Raw genomic sequence first — 18,816 nt, forward strand, 5'->3', positions numbered from 1 at the left:
TGCCTTTGCAATGCCTCCCAGTCCATCTCAGCTGCTATCAAACTCTGCCTCAGAACAGTCATGTGTCCTGGTGAGAACTGCGTAAGATTCCTACCTACGTGTCTATACTTTTGGACCATTTGGGGCCAGTTTTGTTTTGTTTGAGATGGAGTCTCACCGTGTTGCCCAGGCAGAAGTGCACTGGTCCAATCTGGGCTCACTGTGACCTCCACCTCCCAGGTTCAAGCGATTCTCCTGCCTCAACCTCTGGAGTAGCTGAGATTACAGGCACACACCACCATGCCTGGCTAATATTTGTAGTTTTAGTAGAGACAAGGGTTTCACCATGTTGGCCAGGCTGGTCTCGAGCTCCTATCCTCAGTTGATCCACCTACTTTGGCCTCCCAAAAGTGCTGGAATTATAGGCATGAGCCACCACGCCTGCCAGTTTGCTATTCATCCAACTCAAGATAGTACCTGGAATAGAAAAAAATGAGTAGGTCAACAATTTGGGGGCATGAAAATTGGTGGTATCTGTATGCAATAAAGCCTAAATAACATCTTTCTAACTGCTTAATTACCAGATCCACAATTTTTTTCTTCAAAAATGCATTTTGTATGTCAAGCAGAAGTTATAATAGACACTATTCTCAACTTTAGAGCTTCTCTACACTGGCACATCGCTACCATCCACTGTGATTGGGGCCCCGCCATTCTCTGAAATTTTCTCCTCTGTTCCCATCCACTGTGTGGCTCACATGAGGGTGGGTGGGAGGGCTTCACATCTTCCTCATCTTTCATTCACTGACAAACGCTGAGCACTCAGGTTTTTTGTTTGTTTTTGTTTTTGTTTTTTAGGGAGTCTCGCTCCATCACCAGGCTGGAGTGCAGTGGTGTGATCTTGGCTCACTGCAACCTCCACCTCCCATGTTCAAGCGATTCTCCTACCTCAGCCTCCCAAGTAGCCATGACTACAGGCACCCACCACCACACCCGGCTAATTTTTTGTATTGTAGTAGAGATGGGGTTTCACAATGTTGACCAGGATGGTCTTGATCTCCTCACCTCGTGATCCGCCCACCTAGGCCTCCTGAAGTGCTGGGATTACAGGCGTGAGCCACCACACCCGGCCATTTTGCTCTTAATAGATCCAAGATGCTACCTGCTTGAAACCCCTTGATGACCCAGTCCCATAGAACCATCAGAATGAGACATGCATGAGTCAAAGCACGTGATTTCTTAGTTGAATGACATGTCTCTTTCCTAAGGCCAGAAATTCTTTGAGGACAAGGACTATGATCACACATGGAAGATACTATTAAATATGTAATAAAGCTAAACAGAAGCATTTGCATTCATTCAAAGTTAAAACCGACGGTTTGTAAGGAAGCTGATCTCAGAACTTGACTAAATTTTTACCAGCCACAGCAAACCGCTTTTTTGTAGGTAATGAACATTAAAACATCCATTTACTGAGATAACAATTTTTCTGGAGTTTGTTAAACTTAGCTTATTTTTGATCTCCTAATCCAGCTGTAGTTTCACAGAAATAGTGTAAACTTTTAACAATAAATTTTATGTCTCTCAGTTTTAATCCAGAATCTCAGCTGTCATATCACAGGAATCACGTACAGTGTGAATAAGGAATTTCTACCCCATGCTTATACACAGAAAGAAAACTATGCATCTGCTTAAACATTTACTACTTAAAGATAGGCTTTGAATTCTTACTTATTCCTCAGGAACTCCTCAGAAATTTGCACTTGATTTGAATTCCCATTGAATCACCTGTAAATGTTAACTTTGAAAATGCAACATCAAAGCCAGCTTATAATAGATTGCTGCCCTAAGACTGTGTCAATGACTGTGCATTTGTGTGTCAGGAAGAGGCAGTACATCTAACTTCATGTTTCATTGGTTCGGGGTATTAGGTCTTCTTTATAGTTGGCTGAAGTGTTAGAGCAATAGGATTTACAGAGGCTCAGAGTTATTTCTCCTTCTAAAGTCTCTTTTATTAAACTCCTTGGAATTTTTTTAAAAGTTTTATTAACCTTCCATGGAGATGAAATATAAAAAAATTCTTTATTCTGAAAAATAAGAAGAATATTTTTAATAACTGCACCCCATGTGTTCCCTTTTCTTTATCAGAAGCATGTGTCTCTTCCTGCATTGCATCATTCCACTGAGGCAGGAAGCTAATCCATGAGGTGTTGAGTCCCTAGGAAGAAGAAAGTATCAGGTAGAGGAAGTCCAAATTGACAGGGAGTAGGAGACTGCCTGCTTCTAGCCTAGAAAAGTATGGGGAAGAAAAAGAGTGACTGAGGTACAAGAAGATGGGATATAAATCCTGTCCTCCACACATGCAGGGCTGATTCACAAAAAGAAGAGGTTGTAGAGATTTCCATAGTGTGGGGAACCCTGGAAAATCAAGACTAGTGACTGCCTTCTCAACTGTGTCCTGAGAAGACCACAGGCTTGTTTCTAGGTGAGAGATCATCAATGGTGCAGCACTGATAGATGGAGAGAATTAGACAAATAGGCTTGAGTTCACACTGTTGAATGTGGCTCATGTCCTGACTATGGTGTGCAAGAGAGCCAGAAATTTGTATACCCCAAATGATGAAATGTCAAGGTGCTAAAAGGGTCAGGGGATTTATATCCTCTTGGCATTGAGATGGAGACACAGACTGTTGAGAATTAGCTACCAGAGGTAAAGAACCGAGATCATGGATTACAGTTCTGGGTACAAACTGCCTCGATGGGGTCAAACTCCACCCCCAGTACAGCCCAGCCCAGCCAGCTGCGGGGTCAGCACATGGCTCTGAGGTCCCTCCCATTGCCATGAGGTCACCTAAGGGCCCTCATATGTATGGATAGGAGTGGGTGAGTTGGGTCAGTGACACTTTCACAGATTGAACATTATGCAAAAAGGTCTAATAAGTATAAAAGGTCAGTTTACAACCCCAAACACTAATATATTAATTGGAAAGTTAGATAGCACTCCCTGCCACTAGTCAACACACAGCAGGATAAGGGCATATAAGAAAGGTTATATCAGGCCGGGCATGGTGGCTCATGGCCTGTAATCCCAGCACTTTGGGAGGCCAAGGCAGGCAGATCATGAGGTCAAGAGATTGAGACCATCCTGGCTAATGTGGCGAAACCCCGTCTCTACTAAATATAGAAAAATTATCTGGGTGCGGTGGCACGCATCTGTAGTCCCAGCTACTCGGGAGGCTGAGGCAGGAGAATCGCTTGAACTCGGCAGGCAGAGGTTGCAGTGAGCTGAGATCATGCCGCTGCACTCCAGCCTGGTGACAGAGCAAGACTCTGTCTCAAAAAAAGAAAAAGGAAAAAGAAAAAAGCTAGACTATTTTTTGTACTTTGGAGTAGTGGAATTTGAAATTTTTCTACCTTTCTACCTACATGTCAAGTTCTCTTTATGGAATTATCCATACCCAACATCAAAATGGTGTGCATTACATATACATGTTTGGTAAATATTTGCTAAATGACTCAGGGAATGCCATCACTGATTCCGTGCTATGGAGTTACAGAGGGCAATAAAAACCAACAGCTCATGCCCCTTCCCTTTTTTCTCATCAGAAGCAGAAGCATTTTGATGAGGGATTAGGTAGTTGGACATGATACTGTTACCTTTTTTAATGAAATGTCACACATGCTTTGTCTTTATTATTTGTGACTGCTCCTATAATTTGTTTGGGCTCCTGTAACAAAATATCACAGACTGTGTAACTTACAAAAACCAGAAATTTATCTCTCACAGTTCTGGAGGCTGGAAGTCCAAGACAGAGGTGCTGGCAGATTCAGTGTCCAGTGAGAGCCTGTTTCCTGGTTCATAAACAGCTCTCTTCTCATTGTATCCTCTCATGGTGGAAGGGGAAGGGAGCTCTCTCTGGGGTCTCTCTCTCTCTCTCTCTCTCTCTCTTTTTTTTTTTTTTTTTTTTTTTTTTTGAGACAGAGTCTTGCTCTGTTACCAGGCTGGAGTGCAGTGGCGCAATGTTGACTCATTGCAACCTCCGCCTCCCGGGTTCAAGTGATTCCCCTGCCACCGGGATTACAGGCACTCACTACCATATCTGGCTAACTTTTTGTATTTTAGTAGAGACAGGGTTTCACCATGTTGGCCAGAATGATCTAGAACTCCTGACTTCATGATCCATCCGCCTTGGCCTTCCAAAATGCTGGGATTACAGGCATGAGCCACCTCACGGGGCCTGGGGTCATTCTTATAAGGGCACTCATTCCGTTGATAAAGGCTCTACCCTCATGGCCTAATCACCCCCCAAAGTCTCCACCTTCAATACCATCATCTTGGTGATTAGGTTTTAATATATAAGTTAGAGGTGGGGGAGACGAAAACATTCAGTCGATAGCAGCCGCCTTCAAGTTCTCAGATTCAGTGAAATATGCAAGATGGACACTTGTAACTCCAAACTCAAATATGGAGGGTAGATGTGATTTACAGTAACTATTTTACTAGGGACAGTCTCACCTGAGGACAAAAAGGTGCACATACCAAAGCAATGGGAACAGATCTTACAGGGAACTGTAAATGCCTAAGGGAGTTGCCAGGGATGACTTCCTTGTCAGGTAGGCACGCAGGAGCTGCTGCTCATAAATGGGGAGTCCAAAGAAAGAAGTCAAAACAGCATATAGAATCCTCCAATTCAAGAACTGTGACCTCATTTACAGGATTTAGTAAAAAGGCAGTGTCTTCACTCTCTCCTTCCAACCACAACTGAAAGGGAGGAAGGAGGGCAGAAAACAGGGAGGGAAGGAGGCGCCCTGTCAGAGGAGACCACCCAGCCCATCCCTTCTGCTCCCAAAGCCACCATAGCCACAGGCCTAGCCCACCCAGGCAGAAGGGAAAAGACAGAGGTTATTAGGAATTCGATGGAAGGTTTTAAATAAACAGGACTGACTCTTCAGAACCCAAATGAGACACTTCAAAAAACCAAGAGACTGAAAAGTCAGAGAATCAAGCTGAGATGTCATTAAACATCCCCGCTGCCCAGAATAGAGAATGTGGTTGACAAGATAATTAGAAAAAATAAAACTGTTTCACGTTTGTCCTACAAAGAGTTTAGATTTCTCATTAAACTGGTTATATGAGGCTCATGACTCCAACATCTTATGGTTACTTTCAAAATTAAATGCGGTTAAAGTCATGAGACTAATGCCTACAAGGCACTTAATACATGCTATTAACATTCTTCCTCTCTTCTTCTAAATGGTTTCTGGTATCTTTTAATCTTTATTTACCTCCATGAAATAACATTATGTATGTATACATTTATAGATATAAAGTCATTTACAGAAGAGTTTTAATATAAAATTACCGTATATATCTGTGTATATATGCACGTATGTGTGTGTGCATGCACTTGTTTTTATGTGTGCATGTGTGTGTTTAAATGAAATGACACCCCACTGTCGTCTTCATCTCTTTTCTAGAGATAAGACTGGACCTCTCTACTTTGATCCACAAATAGCATTGGCCTACAGTTGTCTTAGAAAAGGTCAAGGGAGAGGGGACATTCTAGGTCCAAAAAAAAAGAAGAAAAACAAGTGGGAGAGTCAAAGTGTAAAATTGGTAATGAATACAGTCTTTTGAGAAAGGAATAAGAGACCCAGTCACGCTAAAGCAGAAGATTCCTGCTGGAGTTAAACTGAGACAAAGCTGGGTGAATATGGAGGATTAATGTAGGAGAATTAAGACTTGATTCTGTGGGCACTAGTTTGCCTCCTTCCTTCCATTCCTCCCTCCTTCCCTTCCTTCTCTCCTTTCTTCCCTCCCCTCTTTTTTCCTACTTTCTCGCCCTTCCTTTCTTCTTTCTTCCCTCTCCCTATTTCTTTTCTGTAAGCACCAACAGATAAATTTTCTACAAATGAACTCACTGAGAAGTTGAACACGTAAAGCAGAAGAAGGAAAAATTATCCTGGTTGAAGAAGGGAGGAGGGGCCCAGAGATTTCTCTACTCAGAACCCCCAGGGTGCCTTCTGCAGAACACCTAAAAGCCCTCTAGAGAAAACACATTTGCAACAAAAAAGTACCACAGCAGTCAGTGCCAAATTCTTGCTGTTATTTCTTTTTAATAACATAGTGATAAAATAATTAGCTCAGTACAAAGGTGAAACATGATGTGGAGGGCCAGGGACAGCACTTGTTGGGGTGACTGTGCACAGTGTCAGCATGACTAAGCTACAGCTGTGGTCCCAGATCTCTCTTCTCTGCATGGTTCTGGGTTGGAGTGGCAACAAGAGATTCTTGTGTGGGATTCGAAAGGCAAAAATGAAGCACAGTTGTGTTAATGATCGGCTTTTGGTGCCTGGTGCGGCTCACACATGCTGCCATGAGCCCACGGTAATTCCAGTTCCTGCCACATCTCCTTCAGTTTCTCAGATGACTACTGGGCTAGCTGTATATTTAGCTCCTGAGACAGTGCTGTGACAGACCCATCACATCCTGGAATTCCGCTGCTTAGAGGAACAAAAAAAGATGTGGGTTTCAGTTTTCCCTTGCCTTCTTACACAGACATCATTTCTTCCCAACTACTTGTTCTACTGAATTCAAGCTCAAACACTAGAGGCAGGATCAAAGGAGTAAAGTCACATCTCTGTAATGAACCCCTTCTTCCACACCCTCTCCTGTGTTTCTCCTGCTCTGACAGAAGCCTGGGTAATGCCCTCAGTCTAAGGTGTGAGTGGTAATTTCCTTCCATGGTAAGTTGATCTTAAAATGATGGTGGGTCTTCCAGTTCATTTGGAGATAAAGGACTGAGGCTCAAGGATGTTGAGATCTCTTAATACTGATTTAGTAGTATGGGATACAAAGACAAGAAACAGGGATGATGAAAAATGCCATGAGTTTTCTTAGGGGGAATACGTGAAGTAATAAACAGAAGGCTAATAATTAGACTCTATGGGACTTTTTGGAGAGAGCTGGAAGCAGGGAGAGAAAGAAATCAGTGGGATTTGAAAGGCAGACATGAAGCACAGAGGAGTTGGCATATGTCTGGAAGAGAATACTGTCATGAAATTCACAGAGGCGCGTTGAAGGAGGAAAAGGTTGGTAGTTTCCAAGACTGAAAAGAGATCAAAGAATACAATCTGTATTGAGTAGGAGAAGGAGAACAGACTGCGAGAACAGCTATGATGCAAGCACTGGACATTCTGACATGCAGAAACAAGGACCCATAAGCGGCCCTACCAGATCCTATCCCTTTTCAGGGCCTGGGGCTGGGGTCACTCTATTTTTCTCACTTCAAGAGAAGAGATTTGTTTTTTGCCATTTAGCTTAGCAGTTTATCAAAGCAGTCTTACTTTCTTCTCTGAAAGTAAGAGAAATGCAAGACAATGTACTATGGTAGGGAGGTGAAAATGGAAAAAAAAAAAAGGAATGCACTGGGCTGGCAGGAAATAGTAAACTTCCTAGGTCACATTTTCCATGTCATGTGCCATAGAAATTCATTTATTCCATCAAGAAATATTTAGTCATAATTATATAGTCTTTTTCTATTGGCTACAGTTTAGACTGGGAAAGATTTACTTGGTAATAAATTGAACTCAGTGAAAATTTGATCAGTGATTTTGTTCTAGAGCCATGCCCAAACCCCCCAGTGGAGTACATAACATCTCAAAGAACAGGGGACAAATTACTCTTAAATTGGAGAGGACAAAGAATACAACTTCTTAGGTGTAGAAATCTTAACCCAAGCAAAGAAACAGCTTGTGTGCAAAGAAGGTGATCATTCACGTGATTTTCGCTGAAATCTTCTTGAACTTAACTGCTGCTTACCTCATTAATTATCCCCTATACACATGATGGATGGCATGTGTGACCCATTACCGTGTGCATACACTATGCTGTGCCAGACGCCCAAGATCTCACTGTAACTTTGTATCTTTCTTTCAGGTTGGAGGAAGTATATTGGAATATAGGTAACAGACAGATTTTCTTAATAGAAATAATCTTGAACCTACTCAAACATATGAAAAAGGTAATTTGCACATATTGTCACTAAACCATTATTATTACAGAAATACCCGACAGTTGATTATCATCAGGCAACAGTGTTCTGCAACTTTTTAGCTGAGAACTGGTGGTTTCTAAAAAAGAAAACTAATATTTCCTTCTGAGACTTCAGAAGACCACCTATATTGTCCATGTGGAAGGCACAAGGTGTCCCATTGACTGAACGAATCCTGTGTCTTGGATAGCTGCTAGCTGCTTTAGTAATTAGTCTTCCAAAAACACAACCACAGGCACTCACTGGCACCTTTATGAGACTTCCAAAGCACCTGGATATAGAGGCTGAAAATGTTGTTTGTTCTGGAAAGGCCAAATCTTGGGCGATGGAGCAAGCTTGGAGACAAGAAGCTGCAGAAATGCATGCTTTCTCATTGGCATCTGTTCCTGTCTAATTCTCAATAAAAGTGTCCATTAAAACGCCAAATAACACCAATGCAAAGAGAACACATGTCAGGAGGAGAGGTTAGTCAGGTTCAGTTCACACCTGTGGGTCAGCTCACTCCAGGTTCTCCCCCCACGTGCAGATGAGTCAGAATCTTAGGAGTTAAAGATCAAAAAGACCTAACAGCTCATTTTATCCAGCCCCAGGCACCAATGCAAGAATGCCCTGGGTCTCACTTTGGAGGGTCTGGTTTTGTGTGTTTGGGGTGAGGACAGCTCTCTTTGAGATCGCACTGCTTGCGCAGAAGGAAATTCTGATCTCCCAAGGAGGCAGAGGTGGGCATTGTACAAACAGAAAGAGCTTTTAAATGTGCAAAGCCCTTTATTTTCAGGGGGCTGAAAGAACTTTTTCCATGTGTACTGTTAAGAAAAAAAAATGCTATTTAAACAAAACCTGACTGCAGCTGTGTCTGCTTTCTTGGCCAGTGACATAATTCATCTTTGGGGTAAATAGTTCTTTTGTTTCAGCCTATTTTTGCTCCCCCACCCCAACCCATGGGGGAAAAAACGAAGACCCGTGCACACAGCATGAATGAGTTAGTATGAGACTAAAAGTATAAACGGACACACAGACACACCTAAAAGATCTAAGATGCACTTTAACAAAATAAGATAAATTTTTGGTTTTCTTGGGAATTCAGAGGGAAGGCTTCAAGGGTGTGAGAAAAGGTACGAGAGAGATGTAAGAAAGCTCTGAAGCAGCAGTTCTCAAACGTGGCTGAACACTAGAATCACCTGGGTAACTTTAAAAATGTTGGTGATCCCACCCCAAATGCTTCTGATTTAATTGGTTTGGGGTAAGGCTTGTGCACCAGGATTTTTGGAAACTCTCTAGGTGATTCTAATATACAGCAAAGACTGAGAACCATGATATAAAGAGACTGAAGCAGAAGGTTCCATAGATGGATGCAATCTATAAGAGGGTCTCTCAGGAAGTAGCTAATACATTTGTAAAACTATAATGTTTGACATTAGATCGGAAATTGTCCTCTTCTCTATAATATAATCAATTCTGACCACCTACCTGCTAAACATCATTAAAGCTCTCATCATCAGGGGCTCTGTGGGAAAGAGGAAGACAGGTTCCCGTGAGTGGGACAGAGCAGGGCAGAAGTGAGATCTCAGCTGTGGGAACTGTGATTGAAGGAGGCAGGGGCACTGGGAATTCAGAGAGGCAGAAACTCACAAAGTGAATGTGAAAATGGAACACCCACCCCTCTGCCTAACCCTAGAGATTTGGGGGAAAATGCTGTCATATCCCAAGACATTTCTATTTAAATGTTAATGGGAAGGAAGACAAGGGCAAACCAAAGAATGAAAATATCCAGACAACAAAGATTTGGGTTCCCAGACCATCTTGGGGTGTGGGGAGTGGACTTCATGATTATTATTGTGGAGAAAAAGAAAATCAAACAAAAAGGAAAGGCACTACAGAAAGTCCCTGGTCAAGGCAAGATATGACGTTGAGTATTTGACTCTCAGATTTGGATTCTTCTCATTAGATTCTAGAACCCCATGATCTGGTGATTATGTCCCCTTACTGCCAGGGGAGTTAAAACTAGAGCTCTGGAAATACAGACTGACTTGGCAAGTCAGCCAGACTTCATGTTACGGAGACAGTGCTGGGCACAAACCAGGAAGATTACGATCTAAAGCAGATCATGTATTCATGTCCACAAGTGAAAGCAAATTCTGTAATTGTTATAGACCAACATATCATTATAGACCAACAAAGGTGTGTGTGTGTGTGTGGTGGGGGTGGGTGCGTTTTCAGGAAAAGAACTTTGCTTTGAGGTGGGCATGCATGAGTCAAAGGAATAAAAAGGAAGTAAAGAACATGGAAATTCCTCAAGTGACATAACTGACCACTGGTAATATGTCACAAACAGCTCCGTTCAGAGTAGATTTTACTGAAACTATGTGAATTTTTAAAAATGAGACTCTAGGGAGAACTGATTCTGTTTTCTCAGCTCACAATTATCTTCAGATTCTTTTTTCCTTCTTCCTGTCCTTGTTTTTTGTTTGTTTTTTTGGGCACTGTTCTGTGAAATTCACAGATACGAATTTTAAAATTTCAAGACATCATATGTTCCAAATGTTCTTCTTTGCAACTACCTAAAACTTTGCTTACAAAGGGCCATGAAATCAACTGATGCATTTCTGACTATACTAGATGTATTAAATGAGATAAATGTGAAACCACCAACTCAGATATGGCACCCAATAGGTGCTCCCTACACATGTATTTAAACCTAGGTCTCACTTCTGTGCACCAAATTTGCTTAGGTAGATTGCTGGGTCAGAGAACACATATATCTTTTATAGGTAGACATTGCTAGATTCCTTTCCACAAATGCCAAACCAATTCACTGTCCTCAACACAGTGTTTAAGAATACCATTCCCTCGTGTCCTGCCCTTTGCCATATGTTTATAAATTTTCACTTTTAAACTAGTTATTTTGATAATGCATACAGACTCACTATGCTAAAAAATATTCATGCTTTTACCTTAGGATCTTTGTGAGATTGAAAACAATTTTTGAAGACATTGACTACACTGACATGAGTCATTGAACAAACATTTAGTAAAGTCCATGTCTCTTGATTTACACAATGAAGAAACTAAACAGCATGGCTTTCATCATCAGCCCTTGAAGATGCTGATGATAATCATGACGTTCCTTATGCCACCGGAGACTCCTTAGCCAAGGCCCTGCTCCTCGAGGGTGAGCAAATAAACACGTTTATAAGAAACAGATGGTTATACGAAGATTTTCCACTATAACAAATAGTATGTCAAGATGATGACCTTTTTCTCCAAGTACTGCAAAGATCTGGGATTTCCTTTGGTGTGGACGGTAAGTCAGACAGACCTCCAATCCAAGCGTGCAAATGATGAAGATAAGGAAGAGGAATTGTCCAAATAGTTTAAATTCCAACTTTCTGATTATATCTAGATCTGATGGTATCTAAAATAAGACTTATACTCATGCTTCATTTCTTCCCAATTTTGGTTGATTCCCCTTTGATAGAGGGACAGATTTTCTACTCTGAGATGTTGCTTTGATAGATACTTTACTTTTGCAAAGTTCTGACTTAGAAAAAAGAAATCAGAGTATTTCCGGGCAGAAACAGGCCTAAAAATAGCCTTGCAACATCGATAGGAGTGAAGAAAATTTTTACGATTTTCTTGCCTAAGGAAAAGCAATTCATGGAGATCAGAATTATTTACATGCTGATGTATATGATTAAAATGCAGCCCCTCATATCCCTTCACCATCCTCTACCAATCTGACGCAACTCGGGGGAAACAACCTGACTCTTCATTTTCTTCCCAAATATTGTGACCTAGATCTTAAGAGCAAAACCATTTTTAGCTATGGTAGGGAATTGTAGGGTTTCACTGTCATACTAATTAGAAATTTGGAATTTCATAATTACAAGGTACTGGTAAGGGAAGCTTAACCCACATATGTAGTTTTTAAATTCCAATGTGGGCCGGGTGTGGTGGCTCACACCTGCAATCCCAGCACTTTGGGAGGCCAAGCCAGGTGGATCACGAGATCAGGAGTTCAAGACCAGCCTGACCAGCATGATGAAACCCCATCTCTACTAAAAATACAAAAATTAGCTGAGTGTCTTGGTTCACACCTGTCATTCCAGCTACTCAAGAGGTTCAGGCAGGAGAATCGCCTGAACCCAGGAGGCAGAGGTTGCAGTGAGCAGATATTGCACCACTGTACTCCAGCCTGGGGGACAGAGCAAGACTCCATCTCAAAAAATATATATATATCCAATGTGTTTCATCTACAGAGTAAATGTATTACTTCCTGGTTCTTAAGACAAAAATATACTTTCCACTGAGTTCTAAGAGGGCTTTAATTCCTGCATTTAGGTCTAATTGCTGTTTCCATAGCCTCCTGCTACCTGATATGACTATTCTTATTCCTGATCCCACAGCCATACTTTGTGTTATTTGAAGGTACACATTTTCTGTCATAATAAACCAAGAAAAATCATGGCAACACTGAAAACTATGCCCAGCAGGCAAGGTAGTGACACAACTCTAGAGGAACTTCTGCTAAGTTTAAGATCAGTGGAGCTGGGTTGAGAAAACCATACGCAGATCTACTTCAAAGGCCACCAGGAGAGAATATTTCTAATAAATCAGAGAGGAGGCTGGGTGTGGTGGCTCACGCCTGTAATCCCAGCACTTTGGGAGGCCAGGGTGGGCAGATCACGAGGTCTTGAGTTCAAGACCAGCCTGGCCAAGACGGTGAAATCCCATATCTACTAAAAATACAAAAATTAGCTGGGCACAGTGGCAGGCGCCTGTAGTCCCAGCTCCTTGGGAGGCTGAGTCAGAAGAATTGCTTGAACCCAGCAGGCGGAGGTTGCAGTGAGCCGAGATCGGCCACTGCACTCTAGCCTGGGTGACAGACCGAGACTCCGTCTCAAAATAAATAAATAAATAAAATAAATAAAAATAAATAAATTAGAGAGAACATGAAAGAGTGGCTTGAGGGTGATATTTTTCCATCACTCATTGTCCCAGCATCTGTTCCAACCCGGAATCAACTTAGCTAATCTTCTACCTCATGCACAGGTGCTGCTTTCTGATATGGCCAAACTGGAAAGCTGAGGCAAGTGTTAATAAAAGTGCTGGAAAGAGGCTGATTTCAGAAAATCAATCAAAACATAACCCACATTGAAGACGTAGTCATCAATATTTAGATGCCAAATTACAGATACCACTTATAACTATAAAACAAACACAGAGAAAGTAATAAAAATCAATTTGAATGAAACTTTTTAATGTCTTTTTGGACTTTGATAGATCAATTAGACAAAAGTAAATGAGCACAGTAAAAAAATTAAGAATTTAATTTTTTTTAAATATTTTGAATTTATATATAAAGATTATATTGCATTTCAAGCATCTATAGAACATGGATGAAAGTCGACCATATATCATGACGTTAATAAAAGCTTGTTATAAAAAGCTCTTACGAGAATTTTTCCAAAGTGAAAAGAAATTCCTCAGAGTTCTAATGTTCATAATGTACAATGAAATGATTGCCTCCAAAGATTTATGCCAATTTAAATGTCATTTGTAATGTTAGTAGCTAGAAGTCAGCTAGTAGGTAAGCATTTTTTGCAGAGTTTATGCTAAGTCTGCTATCATACCAAATAAGAGAATGATCCCAAGGTATCAACTACCTGGATTTCCATTATACTAAATTGTCTTTTCTCCTGATTAAGTCAATGAAAATAGTCATACTCAGCTAAAATAAATTTAGGAAAAAAAAAAGTCCTTCTGTATAGCTGCTGTTAGAAGATACTCTGCGCTAAAATTGAAATAGTCTCAGAACCATGGGATTATCATCTTGGTTCACTTCACACCTAGACAACTTGATGCAAATCTTACCCATGCGTAGAACGAGTTCATTGAGAAAGCCTGGGGGAACAATGTCTAGCTCCCAGACTAACCAATCACAGCAACACATTAATTCTAAATAGAGTCAAGTTGATATTTTTCAATGAACTACTCACTTTCCAATTTATGTCAGAGAGCAGTTGGTCTTGTTATTAGGCAAATTCATAAGTTCCAGTCTTCAGCTTTTCGTAGTCATTGTTGATATGCTGTGGGCCTAATCAGGGCCCATGGAAAAACTGCAGGTATGGACATTTTGAAGCAGCAGCTTTCAATGTCTTTCAAGGCTCCAAAATACAGCTTGAAAGGAAAAAAAAAAAAGGCACTCAGATGAACTTAGAAGAATGCCAAAGGGAGAGAAATGAGGGAAAAGAAAAATGGGAATGTGTGCAGAATGATAAATTGACTCTACGTCAAATGAAATAGATTTTGAAATAACTGTGAAAAGTGTAAAATGTCTGAGCATAAAGACCCTGCCACTGACAAAAGATGAATAAATGGGGCACTTCAAAGAAGGAATTTTCCAGCTGTGGCTCACAGGAATCTTCAAAAGCTGTTCCATATGAGATAGCAGGAAAATATTTTAATAATACATAGAAACAAATAATTTACTCCCCATTATAAAGAACAAACAGAGATGGTGTTGATTGCTTTTTAAGACATTTACCTTTTAAATTATTATCACTTAAATCCAGACAAGGAAAACTTGAGTGTGATTTTTTTTTTTTTGGATTTCCAGGAGAATGAGCATAAAGTAATTCTCAATAATCACTGGGCAAATACCTGACAGATGACACAGAAGTGAGAAGAACAGACACTGAGCCCTGTGGCCTTGATTTGGGCATAAAAGGAAAATGTTTTATGCGCTCATGTGTTATGAGGGATGAAACAAGTCTCTCAAATGTGGGCAGGGGGCCATGTCTCTGAAACTAGAGATGAAGTCAAGAGCCAGGGTCAGGTAGCACCTCCTGTGCTCACTCTCAGCTCAGCGCAGTTCCCTTCTTCAAGGCTTCCGTATGACTTGGCTAAGCTACTCTCATCATTCACACAGCAGGGCTTCCACCCGTTGTGTTGGAATCTCCGATCACCTGTTCTAGTGGAAAATCTTTTCTCTGATGCAGCTGATATGGTCTTCTCATGGTCGTCTTCATCCCCTGAACTCTGCACTCAGATCCAAACTAGACTGGCCATTGACCAGAAAAGAAGCCATCCAGTATTCTCCTAAAAGGACATCGTGACCAAGACCAGTAGACTCAAACGCATGCGGTCACACAGGGACCCATGCTCAGAAGGGCTGGACTGAGATTTAACGCTCTGCAGTATCTGTCTTCACGGTCTTGATGATTTTATCAATGAATTGTTATTTTGCAAGTGGCGGCTGATGGAACCAGGGAACGTGCTCTGGCAACTTATAACTTCGACTCACATTTTGTCACTCTTTCCACTGCCTCCTAACCTCCCAAGGATGGGTTTCTGATTGCTTGATGTCTGTCTCCTGGCCCCCAGGCCCTGCCCTGCCTCCTCCCCTGACCTTCCACACGTCGACGGTGGCTGCTGTCCAAGTGGCAGCTGGGCCATGTCAGCTGAGGGGAGGAAGCCTCTGCCTTTTGCCATCACCCTCTGTCCCCCGGAATGGGCCAGGCATATGCATGCCCTGTCATTTCTGAGAAAGGGAATTTTGGCAGCAGCTCCCAACCCAGGTGGCTCCATGGTAGCCTTTCACCCACCTTCTGTTCAGGTACAGAGTTTACAATCCCTTGAGGATGACCCGAACACAGTTAATTGGAGCTGTCGGAGATAGATTTCCCTGCCTCTGGCAGGTGCCTCACATTATTTAGCTAGATCTAAAGAAATCCTTCTGTACCGAGTCTCTACTTAGAGACCCATGAAAAACAAGAAACTGATAACTTTGTGTTTTAAAACGCTGAATCCCTGGGGAATTTTAATTCAAAAGTTCTTTATAGACCAGGAACGGTGGTTCACACCTGTAATCCCAGCACTTTGGGAGGCCAAGGTAGGTGGATTACCTGAGATCAGGAGTTCGAGAACAGCCTGGCCAATATTGTAAAACCCTGTGTCTACTAAAAATACAAAAAATTAGCTGGATATGGTGGCAGACACCTGGAGTCCCAGCTACTCAGGATGCTGAGGCAGGAGCATCACTTGAACCTGGGAGGTAGAGGTTGCAGTGAGCCGAGATCATGCCATTGCACTCCAGCCTGGGCAACAGGAGTGAAACTCCATCTTAAAAAAAAGTTCCTTGTATAAAGCTGAAAATTGGTACTACATTATTATTACTTACAGATACTAGTTCTACCATCTAGAACAAAGCAAACAAGCCTGTGTCTCTCTTCAATAGAATAACTTCCAATATTTGAAAACTGAATATCATATTTTCCCTATTCCTCAGGAAAAACATTCTTATTTTGTTCAGCTTTGCTAAGTATAGAGGTATCAACACTTCTTTCCAGACTGGCTAAATTCCTTTAAAATCTCTCTTGTCACTTAGAGTGATATACGATACACCAGATTTGCTCTGACAAATATATAGTTCATCAGGAAGATTCCTGCCTCCACCTGGACAATAGGATTTACATTATCACTTGTAATAACAGCCTCATGGTAAAGGCTAACATTGAGTTTGTAGTTAATTAAAGCCCCAGGGCCGACATAAACTCAAATGTGTCTTGCCCCATCCTTTACTGATAGAATTGATTTTTTAAATCTATGCACTGGACTATGCTTTTATTTCTATTAAGCTTTATCTTTCATGATTTGACTGCATTCTCTAGTCAAATGAGGACTCTTAAATCTCCATATTTTTGTTATCAGATCTTGTTCCAAGCTCTGTGTTAACAGCCAGTTGTAAACACCCTTTCATATAAATGTCACTCGTTTACTTATTCAAATATACATTGAATTGATCAAAGGAGTAAGAACTGCACTGGTGCTGGAGTCAATGATGAGCAGAACTGGTTACCACATTCATGGTGCCAATGGTCTACTGATGGTGAAGACATGAATCAAATATCGCACAGGTGAGTGTGGTTAGAGCTTTGGTCAGCAGAGGCCATGAGGACATGAAATGAGAGGAATTTATCTCGTCTGGGAGGGCAGGGAAAGCTTTTCTGAAAGAGTGAAGACAGGATAGAGAGCTAAACAGAGCTGTCCAAGAGGACTATAACGGAAGCCACACAAATTATTTTAGATAATCTAGTAGCTACATTAAAACATATAATTTTAAGTGAAATTAGGCTGAGGGACATGAGAGGGATTGGGAAGATGCTGGTTACAGAGCACAAAATTTCAGCCAGACAGGAGGAATATGTTCAAGAAATCTATTGTACAACATGGTACGATAGCTGTATAGTTAAAAATTGCCACCAGGCATGGTAGCTCAGCACTTTGGGAGGCTGAGGCAGGAGAATCACTTAAGCACAGGTGTTCAAGACCAGCCTGGACAGCACAGAGAGACCGCATAACTACAAAAAATTTAAAAATTAGCTGGGCATTGTGGTGCATGCCTGTTGTCCCAGTTACGCAGGAGGCTGAGGTGAGAGATTGCTTGAGCCCAGATGTCCAGGCCCCAGTGAGCCGTGTTGGGGTGCCACTGCACTCTGGCCTGAGCAGTACAGGAAGACCTTGTCTATAAAAGAAAAAGGAAAATTGCCGAAAGACTAGATTTTAAGTGTTCTAATTATAAAATTAAGTATATGAGGTGATTCTTATGTTAATTACCATTTTACAGTGTATATTACAACATAAAATTGTACATCATAGGTGTAAGCAATTTTTATCAGTTAAAAAATAAAACAGAAAAGAAGAATTAAAAATATGTCACATTCAAAATAAAGAACAGGGGAAAGGGAACAAAATCTAGGGCAAGAATTTTGAGTAATGAGATCCTGTGACTTCTTTATTAGAGCTTTTTCTAGAGTTGTTAGAGCTGTTTTGCCAAAAAAGAAAGAAGTGAAATTAATTTTAATAATATATTACACCTAATCCATTACATCCAAAATATCATTTCAGCATATAATCAATAAAAAGTTATTGAGGTATTTTATGTCTTTTTTTTTGCATTCAGTCTTTGAAATCTAGAGTCTATTTTACAATTTAGACAAACCACATTTCAAATGCTCAATAGCCACATGTGGCTTGTGGCTTCAACATGGGCAGTGCAGCTGAAGCTAATGAGGTGAGAAGTGGTGGGGGGCCCTCCAGCAGAGGGGACTGTGTGTGTCCTGACTTTCTGGCAGAAAGAACAAGACCTGTGGGAGAGAAAACACAAGTCAGTGTGGAGCAAGATGAGAGTCAGGAAGTAGCTGGGCCTGATTCAGCAGGCCTTCAAGGATGTGCTCATTAATTTTATCTCTATCTCAAGCTAGGCAAGGTGGCTCACGCCTGTAATCCTAGCACTTTCGGAGGCCAAGGCAGGTGGATCACCTGAGGTCAGGAGTTCGAGACCAGTCTGGCCAAAAAGGTGAAACCTACTGTCTACTAAAAACACAAAAATTTGCTGAATGTGGTGGTGGGCACCTATAATCCCAGCTACTTGGGAGGCTGAAGCAGGAGAATCACATGAACCCCGGAGGCAGAAGGTTCGGCGTGCAGAGATTGCACCATTGCACTCCAGCCTGGGCAACAGAGCCAAACTTCGTCTGAAAAAAAAATAAAATTATCTTTATCTAGATGTAATGCTGAGCCAGTGAAGGATTTTAAGCAAGCATACGACATGGTCATATTTAAAAACCTCCCTTACCTTCCATGTTTTCATACAGATTATTGGTGGAAGCACTGAGTTCTTTGACCAACTACAGAAGGCCGGCACTATTCATTGCTTGGACTGATTATGATGTACTAAACTGTAGACCTCAAAAGGTAAAATACAACTTTTCCAACCACCAGA

The 18,816-nt window shown here is 41.3% G+C and overlaps 1 long non-coding RNA gene across 1 annotated transcript in view; it reads right to left on the reverse strand.

The window, feature by feature from the left end:
• Nucleotides 1-319: 319 nt before the first annotated feature.
• Nucleotides 320-18,816, reverse strand: part of LOC116553098 — a 239,505-nt gene continuing 221,008 nt past the window's right edge. The window contains exons 3-4 of the long non-coding RNA XR_004269634.1: nt 14,030-14,210; nt 320-456 (exon numbers count right to left, since the gene is read on the reverse strand). This is a non-coding gene — a long non-coding RNA (uncharacterized LOC116553098). The remainder of the gene's footprint in view (nt 457-14,029; nt 14,211-18,816) is intronic.

Source organism: Sapajus apella, unplaced genomic scaffold (genome assembly GCF_009761245.1).
Source record: "Sapajus apella isolate SASKATOON/1434 unplaced genomic scaffold, GSC_monkey_1.0 scaffold12, whole genome shotgun sequence".
NCBI classification, from domain to species: Eukaryota; Metazoa; Chordata; class Mammalia; order Primates; family Cebidae; genus Sapajus; species Sapajus apella.